At 37.8% G+C, this 18,909-nt stretch overlaps 1 protein-coding gene across 9 annotated transcripts in view; it reads right to left on the bottom strand.

The window, feature by feature from the left end:
• Positions 1–18,909, bottom strand: part of Pkib (cAMP-dependent protein kinase inhibitor beta) — a 96,604-nt gene that overhangs the window by 63,536 nt on the left and 14,159 nt on the right. For 7 of the 9 annotated variants that reach the window (XM_087596838.1, XM_087596835.1, XM_087596836.1 and 4 more), the window contains 1 exon segment: positions 10,568–10,659. The gene's annotated coding sequence lies outside the window, so the exon portion shown is untranslated. 9 annotated transcript variants of the gene reach the window in all.

The following is an 18,909-nucleotide window of genomic DNA, read 5'->3' as shown; positions in this document are numbered from 1 at the left end:
GTCACTGTCCTCAGTTATCACAGACTGACTCAAGTATTGCTGTGAAGTATGCTGTCGACGTCATAGCACCTGCAGTCAACCAACTCTAAGAAGTTTACGTTTAATAATCAGGGTGAGTCAGAAACAATCACTTGAAAGGCTTGAGAGCAGAAGGCAGGTTTACTAAAATGAAATTCTATTGATCTGTGGAGAGACATTTCAACTATTACTCCAGAGTTTCTGTCTAGTCCTTCTGCCATCTCACAAAGTCACTTATTTTGTAACCAGTCACAAAATTCCTTGTAATTTTTTCCCTTCTAGATCAAATTCTCTTGTGTGCCTGGACAGATACAATTATGTTCATATTGTGAGGATAGGTAAGAGTAGAGCATATGCAAATGCTTAAAATATGAGATTTTTCAATAAAAATATTAAAGCTGTCTAATCTTGATTTTCTGAGGAATATCAAAATTACAGTATAAAGAGAAAAACTGAGAAAGTAAAGCCTCGTATATACCTATATGGTAAATAACCTGCCCCAAAGATGTACAGAAGGTCAGAATTCAAAACAAGAGATTCCATGAGATGCAAGTAATTAAATAATCACTTAAATGAACTGCCATTTTTTAAGTAAATGCTGTCACTAGGCCACATTCACCATTATAAACAATGCCTAAGATACTGATTTTCTAAGTTTCAAAACTTCATAGCAACCTACTAGAACAAATTTTTCTTTAATATACATATAGCACCAGAGTGATGACTCCATCCTTAAAGAACTTGCTGTTCTCATAGAGGTACTGGGGTTAGTTAATCACCCATGTCAGGAAGCATATGATCACTTACAACTTTAGTTTTAGAGTATCTGTTGCTCCTTTCTCACTTCCACAGCATCAAACATGCACACTATGCACATGCATACATGGAGATACCCAACATAGGCACATAATATAAAAACAAATATTGTTAAAAAACATAAAGCATGAGAGTGCTTGGATCTTGTTTTGAGGGAGGAGAGTATTTTACATTGATCACGGATACATCTGTATAGGTAAGGTCTGAGCCCAACAAGAAGGATGTTTAAACCAAAACTGGAATGATTCAGTGTCCAGTGTCCTTCTGCTCCTTGGAGTAAAAGAATTGGGTGTGACAGTCCCTGCCAGGAAAAGGGCTAATGACACTCATGTCAATATAGGTAAATGAACTCAGCAGCTTCCACGGTTTCTCTTCCTCTACAAGCAGGCTTCAACAGTAAACCTGCCACCATTCTTCGTCTCTGACAGATGACCTCTCCCCAAGGATAAAGCCATAAAGCACAGGAATAGCACATCCATGTTTCAAGGTCACTTGACCTTGGCTGTGTGTGAGCAGTTCTAACTGTTAGGAATTCTGACCGTTTTGCAAACAACTAAAGCTATCCATGATGAAACTGGCCAGGTTGGTCCCAATTTGGCTTCTTACTCTCCTCGTTAGTAATGCAGGGCACATACTGACTAACAAACTTGTGTCTTATACGTCTTGGAGAAGAGTCACATCATTTCTAGTTGACGAATTTCAAAGTGAGTATCTATAATACGGACTGGTATTCTTGCTCCAACAACCCTCACTCTTCATAACTGGCAAACCTGAAATAGCACAGCTATTATGAGCCAATGACTTCACAGAATGTAGCCTCTGCTTTAGCACCCTGGATGGCTCAATATCCTCTCCTCCCAAGCTCAACCCTGGGGCCTCAGCACCTATGACCAGACTTCTTTGGTTATCTGCCCAGAAATCACCTTCCTCCAGACTCTGTGCCTTCATGGCCAACCCACATGCTGGGATACCATCTGCTGAGTCTTCCTGGTCCTCATGGTCTCCCACCTCTTGACTGTCAGATCATCTCCTTCCTCTTAAGGAGCACGCTGACTTAACTTTGATACTCTCCCATCAGTTAAAGTAAATCACAATTCCAGGCACTTCTTGTACTCTGAGGCTGATGGAGAGTCTTTAAACGAACAGACATAGCCCTCTACCACCAAACTCTTAAGTGATAATGTACTTCTTTCCGTCCTGTTTCTAAATCAGAGAACACTCCAATTGAACAGGTTTCAAGCATAATGGAAACAGATGGTTGTTTACTAGTTTCAAGTAAACGATAAGACATGTGCCAACCTGTGCTAAAGGAGATCTGATAAAAAGTGGAAAGTTCCCACAGATAAACAGGGGTGAGAAATCAATCATGGAGTTAGCATCACAAACAGCCTACTGACCAAATTATATATACATGACGTTAGCCCCTTAGCATGGAAACGAAACGTTGGCACAATTAGGAAACCATGTTCAAAGTAGTTATAATTTTTGTCAACACACATTAAGCTATGAATATGTAAATATTTTATCATGCTTTTAAAACAATTCTTTGGTTCAGCAAATAGTCTTCGGGTTACAAAAAAAAATGAAAAGTACAATCATCGATCAGTGTTAGACTCTATTGCTATGTATTGATCAACATAAGTTTAATAAGTCAAAGATGCATTAAAAACACAAGCAGCTTTAAAGTGATATGACCTTCAAACTGGAAAAACTTCATAAATCTCATAGCAAAATAACATTAAATAACAATAATTAAATACTCATGTAAGGAAACATTCTATATACTAGCCACACAACAATGGCTTTCACTTTAATGACCTCAGGAGAGAAATACTATTATCAGTTCCATTTTACAGATAATACCCCTGGGGCCCATAAAGTTTAAATGACTTGCCTGAGTCCATGTAGCTCAAAAGGGAGCAAGGGACACTCAGGACTGGCGTGACTTAGCTTACTGAACTGTGCTTCATATCTGAGTGATTCCAGAGACTACTGTAGCCAGAGAGGGCCAAAGGATGTTAGGAAAGAGATTTAATTTCCAGTTCTCAGGCTCTTTCCCAAAAATCTTCACGAAGTTTAAACGTGCACCATATGTTAGAAATACTATAAGATGCCATGCAGCAGACTAATTGATAATAAGCAAAGACAACAGTGGGTTATAAACTGCTGCTGTAATCATAACTTCATGTGATAGGCTTAAGCTATGGATATGCATTAAGTTCTAACAACAGACTCCACACACTTCTAGAGAGGTTCAGGCGGGAGACCCCCCTGGAATAAGCTCATAGAGTTAAACCGAGTTCTCCGTTCCATACCAATAATAAAGGACCAACATACCAAATTCAACAAGAGAGATCCTTCACGTACTTGCAATGTGAATGCGACCTTGTCCTTCGCACTTTCAGCAATCATAGCCATACAGAGAATCTTTATGTGCTGAAACTGTTGATAATAATTAGCAGCCAAAATATCTACAATGCCTTCCAAAGGTCAGAAAATATGCCATCTGAGACAAATTAAAACAACCGCCTCATGGGCAACTCTAGGATAATGCTGTCACTCTGGGACAATGATGTCATCATTTTAGTTACTGCCTTGACCTGTGTATTTACATATACAGTTTTCTACCAGTGGAGTTTTTAGTAATTACCAAATATATATGATGTTTGCAAGGTAAGATAACTGACAGTTTATTGACTTATGTTGTGTTCTTGAGTATCTATAAGTTAGAATTTTATCAAATTTATCTGAAGAGAATATAAATGAAACCTGACACTTAATCCGTGACAGCAGTTATTACAGTGGCATGTTATTACACGTGACAGATATTACTTGTAACATGCTATATAACTTATGCCAAATACACTAGTGTTTCAAAATTCTGTAGCCAACACGCTGGTCAAGAACACTGATTTTATTTATTTTATAACTATGTAAAACACCTTAAAATACGAACAAATTTGAAGTGAATTTAATTTAAAAGTTAGTTACATTCCTTTTAATCTCAGGAGATACACTGGTGTCAAAGTTTAAACAAGATAAGATTAAGATTTACTTAGTGCCCAGTAATGCTGAGGTTGCCACAACTATAGAAAACTGCAGGCCTTGGAGTGCAGGTACAAACTCCTGTTTTTCAAGCTGACAGAGTTGGTTTTGTCTCCAGAAGAATGTGGATATGCCCCAAACCTTTCTAGAAATGGACATGTCATGTCCATTAATTAATTAATGTCATGTCCAAATCAATACACCATGGGTCAGAACATTGCCTAGAAGTCCCTAAGTAGGCGTTGGACTCTCATGACCAGTGAATTAGGAACCAGAAGGTGTGTTTCTACTGTGACTTTAAATCCACTTGACAGTGACTATTAGCCTCCACAGCACCCTAAATTTATGGGTCTCTATACGGTGAATACTGAAGATGATAAAAGTTAAAGTTGGAGGAACCTGGAACACATGAATATATTAAGATGAGGCCAGACAGGTCATACGGAGAGTCAGACTGTCTGTTAAGGAAGTGAAACCACAACAGGTGAATCGACTTTCTCAAAATAAACACAAGTTCTTGGGCCTGAGGTTTATCTGCATCCATAACCTTTACACAGGCCAAATGAAACCAACATGCTTGTCGTGTCACTGCTTAATTGTAAATCAAATGTCAACTTATCACAGGCCTCCACCTAGTCAATTGATTTGTTACATACGCAGAAACACACCAGCAAACGATACCGACGTGAATCGAACCAGCTGTTGCCAATCAACACACTGGTTTGCTTTCATATTCCGGTTCCAGGACAGAGCACTGTGTTTCATGTAAGACCTGACTCATCGTTCGGGGGCTCACTGGAGGGACTACAAACATTTTCTGTTAAACAAAAGCTAGCTAACGAAAATGGTTCTCAATCCCCAAACTGATTTACTTACAAATGGCTCTGATATTTAATCAGCCAACATGTCTGCAGCAGTGTTTGATCTTAATGGAACTGGTTGTTCTTAATTTTTTTGTCTAGAGCTCTCCTTTAGGTTATGTAGAAAGGTTAATGGTGGCCCTCTAACTCACAGCCCAAATCTCATAATCAAACAGTTACGTAGAATAAAGTATGAAAACATCTTTACACATCTCTTTATTCGCTGTTTCTTTTTTTCTTTTCTTTTATTGGATATTTTATGCATTTACATTTCAAATGTTATCCCCTTTCCCAGTTTCTCCTCTGGAAACCCCCTGTCCAATCCCCCTTCCTCCTGCTTTTATGAGGGTGCTCACCCACACACCCACCCACTCCCTTCTGCCTCTCCACCCTGGCATTCCCCTATAGTGGGGCATTGAGACTTTACAGAACCAAGGGCCTCTCCTCCCATTGATGCCTGACAAGGCCATCCTCTGCTACATATGCAGCTGGAGCCATGGGTCTGACCATGTGTACAATTTGGTCGGTGGTTTAGTCCCTGAGAGCTCTGGGGTGATTTTATTTTTTACTCTCAGTATTGCATAAATATTGCAAGATACAATTCGCAAAGTAGGCTAATGTTACAACAAAATTAACCGGGTTGGGGATTTAGCTCAGTGGTAGAGCTCTTGCCTAGCAAGTGCAAGGCCCTGGGTTCGGTCCTCAGCTCCGAAGAAAAAAAAAAAAAGAAAGGAAGAAAGGAAGAGAGAAAGAAAGGAAGAAAAGAAGGAAGAGAGAAAGAAAGAAAGAAAGGAAGGAAGGAAGGAAGGAAGGAAGGAAGGAAGGAAGGAAGGAAGAACAAAACAACAAAATTAACTTGAAAATCTTGTAGGTCAAAAATTTAACCTATGAAACAGTAGGCTTAAAATGCCACTGTAGAGCCTTTATTGTTTCTTTCACGGTTGCATGGTTGACTGGAAGCTGCAGCTTACATAGCCTGAGTATTGTAATATATAGTGCCATTCCAGAAAACACTAACATTCAAAATTCAGGATATAGCTGGTACTGAATGGGGATCACCTTCACATAAGAAAGTTGAAAATTTGCAATCAAACTATCTTGAGTTAGACACAAGGTAAATAACAACAACAAAGATTGTTATACACAAAAGCAAGGTGAGCTCATCAAAGGCAAACTGGAAAGGGGAGCATTAAGCCTGGAATGGCTCATTTACTGTAACTGGTAAGCATGTTTTAACACCAAACAGCTCATTGAGTTTACATGGCAACAGACTGTTTCTAACTGCTTTATTTGCCTTCTGTTACAATGATCTGGGAATAGCTCAACCACTGAGTCCTTTTGCATTTCTCAACGATTAATGTAACTTGTTCAAATGTTGATCACCACAGTATGGTGGGTAAACAGGAATTGATTGCAGTACAACATCCTAATTCTGGCAAACCCAAAGTCACTCAACATGCACTAGCAACCTGCCTTTGAAAGGGTTGTAACACATTCAGTCCAATCAAGATGTCTTTTGAAGTAACAAACCAGAGTTGACTATCTAGATCCCTGGGCATAATCCATAATCTACAGGATGAACTATAAATAAATTACAGTTGTTCATAAACTGAGCACATAAGTTAAAGCTTCATCCTTTTATCATTATTATTAAATTTAAATATTGTTCTGTATATGCACACATGTACACATGTGCATGGAGGTCAGAAGACTATGTTCAGGAGTCACCTTTCTCTTTCCCCTGTGGTTTCAGGAGATTGAACTCATGTTGGCAAGCTTTTATGGCAAATGCTATTGCCCACTAAGCTCTAAAACTTTTATTATTTTCAATATTAAATTCATCAGTGTACAGTAATGATGGTAGATTTCTGTTTCACATTAGCTTTGGGACTCCAGCCTTTAAAATGAGAGTTCCTCTAGATGGAGGTGAAATAGCCATCTTTCTTGCATCATTCGTGACAATAATAAGACAGGGCACATTTTTCTTCAAATTTTATCATCGGACCACTCCACTGCTATTATCTACTGCATTTGCAAAAGTAGAATTATTTCATTTTTACTACTGATGATACATTTTCACATGTGCAAAATGTTAATTATTCAAAGATGTTGCAAATAACTTCTAAAATATGCACAGATGTGAAAGAATTATAAAAATGTCTGCTAAAAATTCCCCTGTAAATACCGTAGCTAAAATTTAGTTGGCCTTTTGATAGAAAACTGCCACTTTTCCAGGTTGTTGCTTGGAATGCTGTCATTAAACTTAACTGATATATAAACATTATGACATCAAGATACATATGATCTGTATCTATATAATTTATCTATATATAGATTGCTGTATCTATAGATCTATGTCTCTGTATCTATATATTTATATATCTATATATACTGATATATAACTGGATAGATGGATACACAAGTAGATAGACAGACAGACAGAATGAGATATTTGCTATGTAATGACAAAATATCCATCCTTTGGAAAACTAACATACCCATAGGCCTCAGCTTTTCTAAACCTTTAAATAGTCATATTTTTGGAATGTTAGTCAGAACTTGTCAGATTCATTCATTTTAGTCTCAAAATAAAACAAATTCATTCTTAGGGTTATGCTACTTATGTCTCTTGTTCATTCACAGATAAGGAAGCTTTCATTCAATTCAGCCATGGAGTCTTCTTTAATACATTCAATACTTATGTATTTACATTTTTCCAAATGTGAACCAATTATTGCTACTATGGTCATTGAGCAGTCAAGAATTTATCAACATGAAATGTGTGCATTACATTCCTTTTACACACTATGCTCTTTGTGGGGTTTTCAAACTAATTTAATTCCTCCTATATTAATTACTTTTATGCTGCTGTGATACAAGACCATGAACAGAGAAACTGAGGGAACAATTGTTTATTTGACAAGGATAGAGTCCATAGAGACTGGAAGAGCAGGGGTAACAGGCAGGTCTGGCAGCAGAAGTAAGAAGCTGACTGGTCACATCTCAACCACACACAGGAAGCAGAGAGTAAAATGGGGCTGTGGCTATAAATCCTCAAAGCCCAATCCCCAGTGATACACTTCCTACAGCAAGGGTGCACCTCCTACAGATTCCATAACCTCCCCAAACAGTGCCACCATCTGGAGACCAAGAGTTCAAATAAAGGAGCCTATGGGGGACATTCCTCTTCAAATCACTACTGATCCTTTAAGTTTGAACTCACTGTCTTAACATGTTTCGATACTCAGAAAAAGCAAGTTCTTAAATTATCCTCTTTAAAAAACAAAAGGTTTTCCCCAGACCATTCTTCCATTTTAATGGCAAGCTTTCTCCCAAATTCTTTTTGAGGTTGCGAATCTAATTATATTAAATTCATAAGTGAATATGTGGTGGGTAACTTTTGTACAACATTATTATTCTTAGATAGGAATGCAATGAAGACATAGCTCACTGCTGATTTTGTTTTGTGTTTCTCATTCTCTTTTTACCCTCTTCACATAATTCTTATATAGTTCCTAGCCATAGGTATGCATGACTGTTATGAGATTGCTTTATAATAGTGTCTATTTATTGTGGACAAGTAAACTGATTTACACAGTTATCTTTTTTTAAATGTATGAGTATACAGTATCTGTCTTTAGATACACCACAAGAGGGCATTGAAGCCCCTTATAGATGGTTATGAACGTGGTTGTGTGGTTGCTGGGCAATGAACGCAGGACCTCTGGAAGAGCAGTCAGTGCTCTTAACAGCTGAGCCATCTCTTTTCTATGCCTAAGTAACTGTACCCTTCTATTCTGATACTCTTTAGTTTGTCATATTGTTCCTAATAATGATAACTTTTCGAAATATCAACTTTTAAAAAGACAACAATGTATGTACAGTGTTTAAGACTAAAGACTCAGATTAAACCACCTGACTACTAATTCAGTTTTGCTACTTAATGTCTGTGAACTTAGCCAAGTTCTTTAGCTTCTTTGCTTCTCAGTTTCTAAGTCTGTAAAATGGAATGATAGCAACTAGTACTTCCTAGAACTTAAAATTTGAAAAAAAATGTGTATTGTAAGAAACTTAAAACCATTTTTAACACAGATAATTTCTATTATATCTTTTTTCTATTATATCCACCAGAACTTATAAAGTAAGGTTAAGTTCAGGTGAATCAGACTTGTCATACGGTTAACCCTGAGACGTTTCTTTTTCTGATTTCTGGGATTTTTTTGGTCTATAACTATAAAATTATTTAGTTACAATTTCCAACTTTGACCACCATCACATTCTGATTACATATGCACTCTTGTGCTTTTCTCTTTTGTTGACTTGTAATTTCTTTAGCTAATATTTTGTAGTTTTCTTTTTTGTTGTTGTTGTTCTTCTTCTTTTGTTACTTTTTGAGAGGGTTGTAGAAGTTTAGTGTTTCACTATAAAATGAATGTGTATGATCAATTATTTCTTCATATACATCATATAATGTGTTCCTTAAGAGTGTATATTCCAGCAATGGAGGATAAATGTCTGACGAACATGAGATGTCTTGCTCTTTAGAGTCAGTATTTTAGCTTCTGCTCTACACACTGGTCAAGGACATAGGTTTGACAGCAGACAGAATTAGACTCATATCCAACTTCACCACCCACTGGCTAAATATGTGCAGTTGGCCAGCCAGTCAGCCTTCATGACAGAAGGGAACAGCCCTCTTCACCTCCTGCCAGAGCTGCCATGAGGATTAAGTTAAAAGGCTTCTGTTTAGAAATCCTGAGCATTCGGGCTACCATAGTGAACCTGTAATTATTTTATACATCAGTTTAAATTGTCTTCAAGTATGAAGCAAGAATTTATAAGTTTGCTTATCATTTTCACGAATATAGAGATTAGAATGTCTCCTGTAGAAATAGGCTTTTCACAAAATTATTTTACTAAAATCCTTTGCTTATAGAAAGTAAATGTCAAATGAAGACACTCTGCTTCGTTTGAAAGTTGACATTGAAATTAAAACATTTCAATACAACATAGAACTCATTACCACTGTCTAAATTTTAGTTGCTGCAAAGAAAATGCACACCAGTCTCCAGAACACAGGGAAAGAGCCTGAGCCCCTCTAGTATCTCCTTGTTGCTGCTGCCTCATGTTGTTTCTCTTGGGGAACCAGGAGCAAGGGAACAGTTCCCCCAAGAGGAAATGTTTGCCTCCATCACTCTATGGTGCAGCAGTGAATTCCTCACTCCAGACGGCAAAACACAGAGCTAAGGGTTAGAGTGGCCTCAAGGCTTAAAGACTTTTTTATTGTTTTCCCATTCCTCAAAATATATTAATTTGACTTGTATGTCTACCAGTCAAACCACCAAGAGTATTCCCTTGTAAACAGTTATACAATCTTAATATTTGCAAGGCTGAGGCAGAGGCCTGCACTACGTGTTCAAGAGCAGTTCAGGCTATATACCAAGACCCTGACTGTCTCACGGAAACAAAACAATTTACAGACATTGCTTACTGTGGTCTCTCAGAAAAACATTTCCACGGAGAGTAATAATTAATGAACCATTGGCTTTCACTGAGAGAAATTTAAAGAGACACAGCTAAGAAGAATAGAAATATTAAAATATGCTCTTTCTCTACTCATGCCAGGTCCTGAGGAGTCACCAGATGGAAATGCGTGTGGTGATTGCTATTTACCACTAGAAATAGTTGACAGAACAGTATTGAGTAACTGTCCAAACTGAGGTCATCGCTCCCTAGCTATTCTTTGCTGTCCCCTGACTTCATAGTAATAAAGATATATTCAGTGATACTCTCAGTCCAAGGATCGACGGGACCAAAACTTTACTTACCTTTATCTTTCCTCTCCGAACCTAGTCTCAGGGGCTTTATGGTTTCTGCCTCCCCAGACTAATCTTGTGTGGTTTCCAGTATATCATGACCCCTGAAGGAAACAAACAGGAGGAAAAATTATAAAGATAAGTGCTTCTAGTTCTTTGTTCATCACTAAAATAAACAAGTGCCTTCTTGAGCAAGACCATGTCACCTAAAAGGATAAAATAATCTCATACTTTTTCAGTTTCTTTAAGATTAGGTGGTCAGATTTCTTAAGCAAACAGCTGCCTGCTTTCATATATATGTAAATAACAAGAAATATGAGTATATATATATATATATATATATATATATAATCTTCTGATTCTTGAGCAACCTTTCTTGGTTCTTTTTCTGTCAAACTGTGTAAGAAGAGCTGCCCAAACAGTTAAAACGAAAACCCGTTTTTCTTCACATTTTTCAATTTCCATTTCAAATGGATTCTCTATGGGAGTGGCAGCCTTTCTCAACCCTGTGCCTGAAAAGGTGACTTATCCCTGTAGCAGTTGTCTCTAAATCCTAATGCCAAGGAGCAAGACCATTGTTTTCCCTCAGTCATATCCCACAATATTGGAACTCTTAGAGAAAAAAATCCAATAAAGTCCAGCTTACACATAATGCCTCGATGTCTAGAGTTACCCTGAAGGTTTCCTGTGAACAAGCAGCTAACCTACTTGGACAATTTTTCTGTTTGTATTCTTTTAGGTTTTCTACATAAAATGTTACCATTTTAAAGCTAATAACACAAAAAAACCTTGTTATTTTCATTTCCATAGATATGTAATAGACATGGTTACAACCAACCTCTGAGAAAATAAGGTCCTCTTAATTTAATCTACATATGTGAACAGACGTAAGATAAATACTTCTTGTCCAAGATGGAAAAAGAAAACAAAATAAGACAACAAATACAATACTTTGTTTTGTTCACATTTTATTGAGATTATCTAATCACTGTTTTCCTAATCCTAGGGCTAGTACTGTCAATGTTCTTCTATTCATCTGTGTTGTCCGATTTTGGTGGAGTTATCATTGCAGGAGAGAATCCAGCTTAATGCTATGTATTTGGAGACTAGTGCCATCTACTCTCTTCTCTTCCCTGCTTCATTAATCAAGTATCGAGTCCTAATGTCATGGTCTGTAGGTCACATCTCCAACTGCCTTCACTCTTTACACATCACACAGTCTGGCTACACCCTTCTCACATCACTCCCTTGCCACTCCATCCTCTGCAGAGGCTATGGCAGCCCTTGCCAATCTCTCTACTCTGAGACTTTTCTTCTAACCCGTCCTCCATAGACCCTTCATGTTAAATGAAGCAATCAAACTTTTAACTGGTTATGTGCGATTTACAAAGTGGTGAGATTTTTCTACGGTTCTCAGACAAGGTATCTGTTTCTTACAACGTAAACATTGCACTGGCCACTCTTTTATGTTGGTTTTCAAGCAACTCGCTGATTCTTTCTCCATTTCCTTCCCCAGGTTCTAGAGCTTCTGAGTGGGCATTAAGAGCATCTCAAGGGGATTACAGGAACATGAGGACTGATCCAAGTTCTAGCTCTAAATCATCCATTTATCAGGTCCTGACTTGGAGGCTCATCTTTTGTCTTAGGTAAGTGACAGGGCATTGGCAATCCTGGCTGTCTCTCTAGATTGCCCTGGGATTCAAGGATTGTCCCAGGCAATGAAGTAGCCAATGTGCCGCTGCTAACATCCCTGAAGAGTAAGAAATCACTAAAGGAAAAATCAACTTCTTCTAGCATTAGACAAGGATAGGGGTTACAAGAGGACAGGGGACAAGGGAATGGGAGATGGGCAAGGAGGATGGCAATGACAGATGATGAAGTACAAAGTCACCAGTAGGGAAAAAAAAAAAAACAGACATTCTGTGGTACAGTAGGATAACCATAGTTAATAAAATGTTTCCAATACTTTTAGAAAGGAAAATGTTTAAGGAAATGCCTATGATGATTACCTGAGTTTATAACATTAAATATATCAACACATCATGTTTCATGTTGATTAGAAATAAAATAAGAAGAAATAGGACTGGAAAAAACATGAAGTCTCAATTTAACGAACTTGGCATTTACCTAAAGTAAAAAAATATCATTTAGAATACAAGTATCAACCATTTTCTTTAATACATTGATAACAACAGAACTTAATAGATACTTTTAATAAAGAAATAGCTGGAAACCTTTCTCATCCATTAAGAAAATTTGTTGTTCTCATAAAGGGCTCAGTCCTAGCACCCTCATCACAACTGCCTGCGACTTCGGCTCCTGGGGATCTGATGCCTTTTTCTGACCTCAGCAGGTACCGCACACATACACACAGAAACACACACAGAGAAACACACACACAGAAACACACACACACAAACACACACACAGATACACACATACACACACATACACACACACACACTCACTAAAAGCATTATTTTAAAAACAGTCCTTATCTTGATCGTTGAATAGCAGGTTAACTAAAGATGTGTGCACAGCAAGACATTTGCTGTGCTTCCAAATAAAAGATATCAGTTCAGCTTCTATGTGGTCAGTATGATGGCTTCTGCTCAAAGAAATTTTCTGTTTGTACGAAAAGCTCACAATCCCACCACTAACCCACTTTTCTCTGCCCTTTGATATATGACCTTGCATGAACCATCCATCCTGCTGGGTTCCAGGTAAAATCTGTATGGGAGTATAGCTGACACCGAATGAAATAAATGCTGGTTGGAATTAATAAATAAGTGTCATCTTGCTTTGATGTCCCTACTGCTTTATACAATTTATCCTCAAACAAGGTTGCTGGGAATCATAAACCAAATGGAATAGGCAAATATATTCATGTCATAATTGATTTTTATCAGACTAATGGATAAAAATCATTACTTTAATACTAACTGTTCTTTTTTATCTTTATTAACTTGAGTATTTCTTATTTACATTTCGATTGTTACTCCCCTCTAACTGTTCTTTATTATAGAATAATATACATAAAATTACCATCTCCATCACCTTAAGAAAACAGTTGAGTATTCTATTTATATAGTTTATATATAACTATATTTATATAGTTGTGTAATTTATCTCTGAAATGTTATCTTCCAAAACAAAAACTCTATGCCCATTAAGCAATCACCCGCATCCCTCCCTCCTGGAACCCCTAGCCGTCACCATTCACTTTTCTGCTTTAGACTATGTATTTCTTACAAACTTGTTATTTTGTGACTGGCTAGGTTTTCTTTTCTTTTTTTTCTAGCACGTCATTCTCCAGGTTTCCCATGTGATAGCACACATCAAAATTCCCTTCCTTTTAAAAGGCTGGATAATGCCACAATCTACATAGTATCTATTATCTATATAGTGAACATGAGTTGCTTCTACATTTTGTGTCATGAACCGTGCAGAACACTCCACACTGCATTCCATTTAACCATACCAGAATGAATGCTTTTCAAATTTTAATATGATATGTCCCTCCCCAAGGTCACACCGCTAATAAATCCCAGAACCAGGACTTAAGCTTAGCTCTGTCCAACTCCAGATTTGGACAACATGAGACCCTGTGATATTCTTGGACTTTTGATTCTGCCTTTATATGTCTTCTCACCTAGATCATCTTTTTCTCTTGAGAACAAATGCTTTTTTTATCTTATGATTTTTAAAGCCCTAAAATCATTCTAGTGGATTGACTCCAAACCTATTTCAAATGTTACTTATTTCTACAAATTATTTTCTAACCACTTTTCCTTCATTCACTTAAAGAAAATACGCTTTCTTGTTTTACAAAACAGAACAAGGTAAACAACAAACAGAACAAGACTGTTAATGCCAGATGAATATATTCTACTGTTCCGAGGCTTTGATAGATACAAAGACTCTAGATCAAAAGGGTCTTACTAAGAAGGGAGTCAAGTCATAAGTCAAGCAGTTTAGTAACTCAAGTGATCATGACTTTGGTTGCTTGCACAGTTTAAAGGACAAGTTCACTGTAAACACTGACGTGGTTGCCCTTCTAAAATGATATAGTGCTATGGCAGAAAATTAAGAGCATGGGTTTTAAAGACTGATCTTTCTGACCTTCTATCTACACTGTCTTTGGCCAAGCTCCTAAGTTCTCTGAACCAGCCTAGGCCACCATGAAACAATAGCCTTAAGAGTCAAGGGTTGTGTATATAGTTTTTAGAATTAGCCTAGTTGCCTATCAACAAATGAATGTATAAAGAAAGAAAATGCCATGCTTATACAAGATAGAATTTTGTTTAGCCACAAAGAAAACTGAAATCACGACATTTGCAAGAAAAATGGATGGATCAGAAATAAGCTATATCAGAAATCCAAACATGTTTTCTCTGATATTCAAATATATATACGTACACATACACACACACAAATATATACAGATATATTTGACTAGGTGTGTTTGTGTGTGTGTGTGTGTGTGTGTGTGTGTGTGTGTGTGTGCGCACGCATGAGCGCTCGCGTGCACGCACACATTAGTCAGAAATCTGCCTGCCTCTGCTTTTCAAGTTCTGCGAATAAAGGTATGGGCCACCACTGTACATTGAAGAAACATATCTAAGGGAGGTAGGAGGAGATAAAAGAGAGGGTGATGGAATTCATGTGACAGGAAAGCAGAGAAGGATATTTGGGAAGAGGAAGAGAATCTGCAAGAGAAAGTAGGAGGTTGGGAGCAGTAGGAGAAGGGAATGAATTAGAACAAAGTATTTACATATATATGCTTCAGAGCACATATGCATATATATATATATATGAAAATGCCATAAAAATCTTTTTCTGTCCTACCCTAAAATTTAATTTAAAAATAAACAAATAACTTTAAAGTTTAAATACTCTATTATTTTAAGTCACATAGAACAACTTCTAGCAAAAATGAATTCTATATGTTTCAGATTATCAACATTCATATGAGATAAATCATGGTTCTTGCTCATTGTGAATGCTCATAGGCTCTCTACAGCATCAAGCACCTTACAGAGACGTCCACTTTCCTGTGGCTACTTATGTAACGAACCTCGGTGATGTGCTAACTCTATCGTCTTCCACACATCACTGTGAAAGAATGTGTGTTTAACAGATCTCTGAATGCAAGACTTTGCAAGAATTTTTAAATTCTTCATTACGTTTTTTATTCACTTTATATCCTGATTACAGCCCCTTCCCTCCTCTCCTCCCAGGCCCACCCGCACATACCTCCCTCCATTGTCCCCTCCCCTTCTCCTCAGAGAAATGGAAACTTCCTACGGGTACCAACCCACCCTAGCACATCAAGTCACAGCAGGACTAAGGGCATCCTCTCCCACTAAGGCCAGACAAGGCAGTCCAGCTAGGGAAAGGGAATCCAAAACAGACAATAGAGTCAGGAACAGTTCGCTCTAGCATTTGTAAAAAATAAAACAGATCAGAGACTGCACATGCCATTTCAAACAGAGGCTGGAATTTCCCCACTCTATCCTGGGCTGAATCTTGGTCTCTGGGGAATTTGCTTGAATCCTACTAAGTGTTTGCTCGCCAGAGAAGCATTGACTTCTAACACAAGAAGTCAGCCCTCCTCGGAGAGCTAACACATTTCCACATTTTTTATCAATTTTTAAGTGTACCATATGTACTATGTAAATACTAAAAATGAAATAGAAATAAGTAAGACAATTTCCTGACCTTTCTGTACAGAAGGAAAACTCAATGTAGCAGTAAGTTAAGTTGTTATTGACTCAAGTACTTGACTCAACAGAGTCTCTCTACCAGATTAGAATTAGCTTGCTAGTTTTTCTCAAATGTAAATATTTGCTTGACTACATAATGTTAACAAGGTACATTACATATTCCATGGACCACAACGAAAAATGACCAGGAAATCTACCTTACAATCAAGCCTGAAGGACAAAAGAACCACAAGCAGATTATTTGTGTGAGAATTCCTGCCACCACTGCTATGTGTTTTTCCCCAAGTTTACGTTTAATTCAATTTACAATTCCATAAAAGACATGTATGGCCACAGTGTACAAGGTACCATATTTGATGATGTGTTCAGACACTTACTGATAACACCATGCCTCTGAGGGTAGTTCGGACACTCCCAGGATGTACTGCTCCTCCCAAGGGGAGTGGACCCACCACCACTTTGACTCTCATGACATGGAGGATGATGTGGCACCAAGAGGCCCCTGGTTGCTTAGCAACAATCCCTTATGACTTCCCCAGAGGGACTGCTAGGTAATAGTGCTTCATTCGCCCCAGCTGTTCCCAAGAACATGCCCAGCTCAGTGGTTCTCAAGTGGGCCAGATTCACAGGACACTAGAGGTACCTGATTCTATAACTAGTTACATAATATACACACATGCTTCTCAGGAAACTCTCCACTGTTGCTAAATAAAACTCCAGTAAGAGTTATTTTCCAGCATGAAGGATACTTTGAATGCATCCTCGATTTGAACTCTATCCTTGGAGAGTTACAGAATCTGCCAGGAAAGCTAAGGCCAGGGAGGCAAAAATCTAGAAAAGTCTAAGTACTGAAATAAACAATAAGTGAGCCAATATTTATTAAGTCACATTTAAAGTATGACTTCCAAAGTCTTCACTGTTTCAAAGAACTTAAATGTTTACCTACTTTCTGTTCATAGAAAAGTGGAGAAACACAAGAATTAAACCACAATGCTCCTGGAAAACACACATATTTGGAGCTGAACACCCTTGTGGTTCCAGGACTTGGGAGGCTGAGGAAGACATATTGTATGAGACTATCTGTGGCTATATAGTGAGACTCTCTCATTAAGGACAAAGGGGAGGGAAGGGAGAAAAAGAGCAAGAGAGAAAGAGGAGGAAAAAATTAACTCTACAAAATATTTGAGTTGTACAACTCTAGTTTGGCATAGCAATTTCCAGGCAAAACTTTTTATGTCTTTTATGTATTTCTAAACCCACATTGAGATGTTCTGTCTGAAAGTTGCAGTAACAACAAACCTAAGGCAGTTATATTTTCTATGTCTGATCCACACCTTGAAGGCAACATGTAGCAAATAAATCTGAAAAGTTTTTCCAACTAGCCATGAGTTCTGCCCTGTCCTCATTCTCCCAATGTCCCCAAACTCTTCAGGAGAAAAAGAAGAATTCACACAGAAGAACATGGGCATTAGTCATATCACCACAGTCCAAATGGAATTCCATTATTATTCTAGTTCAAACCCTTCAACAAAGGCTAAGCGTGTATATCCTGACTCAAAAAACACTTCTGAATCTATTTCCTGCTCAATGTCAAGCCTTGTCTGCTGTTGTCCCATACAGCATACTTCCGTTATGTTGAATGAGTCACAGTTCCTCAAACACACCTTGCACTTCAAGTCTCTTGTATTTTCCCAGAACACATTCCCCTTTACCTGAGAAATGACTGGTTATCTTTTAAGATCTAGCAATTATGTCAACCTCTGCAGAGTAGCTGACCTAATTTCAAGATTACTGATAAAGACAGTCGATCGTGTCCGCACTTGATTGAAGTTGCTATGGTGCATTCAGTCACATTGTTTTGAAGTTGTTTACTTTCCCATTAGTCCTGTGCTCTTTGAGAACCTAGACTACATCCAACTTGACATTGTTGAAACCTGGCCTAGTCCTTAGGATTAAGGAGGTGACCATGGGTTAATATATTGTTGATTAGAGAACAGTGCTTTGGGGGAAAATTGCAAAATTCATAAATACTGGGCACATTTTGGTGTCTTCTGCTGTTTTTTCTATCTCCCAAGTGATCATCAACATACCTCAAGGGAATAGGATGGGAAATGATATAGTTTGCCAAAAAAGTAAAACTCCATTTCCTGACTCCTCTTAAACTATAATGGATTCTCCTACACTAACTTCTCAGATATCCCTTGAGTGACATAGTCCTTATAATCTGGTGGTTTGTATTTTTTTCTTTTTCTTAAACTAATTCAGGTTATTTTGTTTTGTTTTGCTTTTGGAAAATTAAACAAGCATTCTTCCATTGATTCTCCTGAATCCCCACTCTGTGTCTCTCTTACTGTAATCACACGATAACAGAACACTCAAGATATACATCCAGGAGCCAATTGGTGATACTTATCTGGATCCCATCTCAGAAAAATAATTTTCCACACTAATGGGTAATTGGTTTTTGCTCATCTTTCTTTTGTTCTTTTTTTTTTTTTTTGGTTCTTTTTTTTCGTAGCTGGGGACCGAACCCAGGGCCTTGCGCTTCCTAGGTAAGCGCTCTACCACTGAGCTAAATCCCCAGCCCCCTCATCTTTCTTTTGAAATGGGCTCTCATGTAGCCCAAGC

This window comes from Rattus norvegicus, chromosome 20, assembly GCF_021556685.1.
Source record: "Rattus norvegicus strain SHRSP/BbbUtx chromosome 20, alternate assembly SHRSP_T2T, whole genome shotgun sequence".
NCBI lineage: Eukaryota > Metazoa > Chordata > Mammalia > Rodentia > Muridae > Rattus > Rattus norvegicus.
Note: the sequence above shows the minus strand (reverse complement) of the source record. Positions and strands in the feature narration are given on the sequence as shown.